We start from the raw sequence: 2,544 nt of genomic DNA, 5'->3' as shown, positions 1-2,544 counted from the left end.
TAGCTGCCCTCCTGGCATCTGTCCTGCCCCCAACCCTGCACCCATCGCCCCACCTCTTCCGCCTGTTTCAGAGGAAAAGGAGCTTAGTGGAGAAGACGCACAAAAGACTTTTATTTTTTTTTTTATTCTAAGGATGCTGTATGCCGCTCAGTTGAGACAACTTTCCATCCAAAGGCCCTGACCAGGACCCCAGTACCTGTGCAGGTTCCCAGGCTCCGGACACTTTCCACGTGTGCCTTATAACTGGAATTCAGGGTGCAGCTTGAAAACCCACTAATTTGTCTAAGTCTCCAGAGGTTCTTCAGGGCTCAGAACAGTATTGGGGAAGGGGAAGCATTTCTTGAGCTATTACAAAAAGAAAGAAAGAATGAAAGAAAGAAAGAAAGAAAGAAAGGAAGGAAGGAAGGAAGGAAGGAAGGAAGGAAGAAAGAAAGAAAGAAAGAAAGAAAGAAAGAAAGAAAGAAAGAAAGAAAGAAAGAAAGAAAGAAAGAAGCTTTTGGAATTTACACCCTCTTTGATTCACTGGCTCCAGAAAATACTAGGCAGCTCTAGCCATATCTCCCTCCCTAAACTCCAAATGTAGAGGGCTTTGCAGGGATGAATATCTTTCAACTCATCGAGGTGGCCCTCAGAGTTTAAACTAACCAGGACACTGAAGAGCAGAGGCAGGCTGCCTTGGCATACAGGCAAAGTCTGTGTAGATTATATTCCTCTCTGAACCCCCACTGCTCTTACTGCCCATGTCCAAGGAAGAGATCCTTGAAAGCAAAGAGACAAAACACAAATAAATAAAAAATAAATGGGGCCAGTCATCAATAAAATGATGCCAGTTCAGGGGGAGCTGTAGGCTCCATTAAGGACTATGACCTCAACCTAAAAGAACAGCCAGCCTAGCCACAAACAATTGACACAGTCATTTCTTTTTAGAGGTCCATGTTGCCCCCCCGCCCCCATTGGGTAGAAAATTAGGCACCGCCATTACCTTTACTCTTCAAGAAACTGCAATTTCCTTTGCTCAGCTTGGCTGCCCCTCTGTTCAAAGAACACCTTCTAGCTCTCCCAAAGTTCACAACAGAGACAAAGCCAACTCCAGGGCCCCTGTTCCAGGATTGACAACAATAGTCCCTAAAGTACGAACTAAGGCAAATCATCTGGGCTTGGCAGCTGCCTGCCAGCTGTGATCAGTTTGTGTTAAGCCACACTGAGAAGGATCTTGCAGTACCCATGAAACAGAAGCGTAGACTGGAGGACTCTGGGAAAGGATCCCACACTGGTCCCGACAGTGCCAACGGCTGTCAAGGTCGGCATCTCTGCCTGAATTCATCAGTCCAGTGCCAAGCCTGTTCCAGACTAGGATCAGAAATGAACCATCTCCCATGGACCAGATCCACTCAGGTTAGACTCTCTCAGAGATAAGAATCCTGCTTGCTTGTGTAGCCCCGTTTCTGCCTCTTGTAATACTGGTCACAGAGTCAACTCTTAACTCAGAAAGGTATTTTGTTCCCACAGCAACTTAGTTTGCCGTACTGCCAGTGTCGCCTGCTGTCAGACCTGGTTTGTGAGTGTCCTTGTACTTCCCCAGCGTATCACTCAGGGACCCACCTCCTAGACCCCTTTGGGCTTCCTCTGTATGGGGGAACTGGCCCACTCCTCATTCCAGTGATGATAGAAATGGGAGTGACAGGGGTGGCAGAAACTGCTGCCTTGAGTACTGCAGCCCTGCTCAGAGGAGCAATGAGCTCCTCATCAGACAGACAAAGACCAAGACACCTCAGTCTCCTCCACTGTGTGCCCACGTCAGCTAGACACCTCAGTTCTCCTCCAGTGTGTGCCCACATCAGCTGGACACCCCAGTCCTTCTCCAGTGTGTGTGTGCTCACATCAGCTGGACACCTCAGTTCTCCAGTGTGTGTGTGTGCTCATGTCAGCTGGACACCCCAGTTCTCCTCCAGTGTGTGTGTGTGTGCTCATGTCAGCTGGACACCTCAGTTCTCCTCCAGTGTGTACCCACATCAGCTGGACACCCCAGTTCTCCTCCAGTGTGTGTGTGCTCACATCAGCTAGACACCTCAGTCTCCTCCAGTGTGTGTGTGTGTGCTCATGTCAGCTAGACACCTCAGTTCGCCAGTGTGTGTGTGCCTACATCAGCTGGACACCCCAGTCCTTCTCCAGTGTGTGTGTGTTCACATCAGCTAGACACCTCAGTCTCCTCCAATGTGTGTGCGACCACGTCATCTAGACACCTCAGTTCTGCTCCGGTGTGTGCGTGCCCACATCAGCTAGACACCTCAGTTCTCCTCCAGTGTGTGCGTGCCCACGTCAGCTAGACACCTCAGTTCTCCTTCAGTGTGTGCGTGCCCACATCAGCTAGATACCTCAGTTCTCCTCCAGTGTGTGCGTGCTCCAGTGTGCATGCTCGCATCTACAAGACAGCTCAGTTCTCCTCCAGTGCGTGCGTGCCCATGTCAAGTAGACACCCCAGTCCTCCTCACTGTTCCAGCTAAACCCTCACCCCTCCTTTTTTTAGGACTTGCTGTGGAGCCT

Source organism: Chionomys nivalis, chromosome 10 (genome assembly GCF_950005125.1).
Source record: "Chionomys nivalis chromosome 10, mChiNiv1.1, whole genome shotgun sequence".
Lineage (NCBI taxonomy): Eukaryota > Metazoa > Chordata > Mammalia > Rodentia > Cricetidae > Chionomys > Chionomys nivalis.
This window is presented reverse-complemented; position numbering follows the sequence as displayed.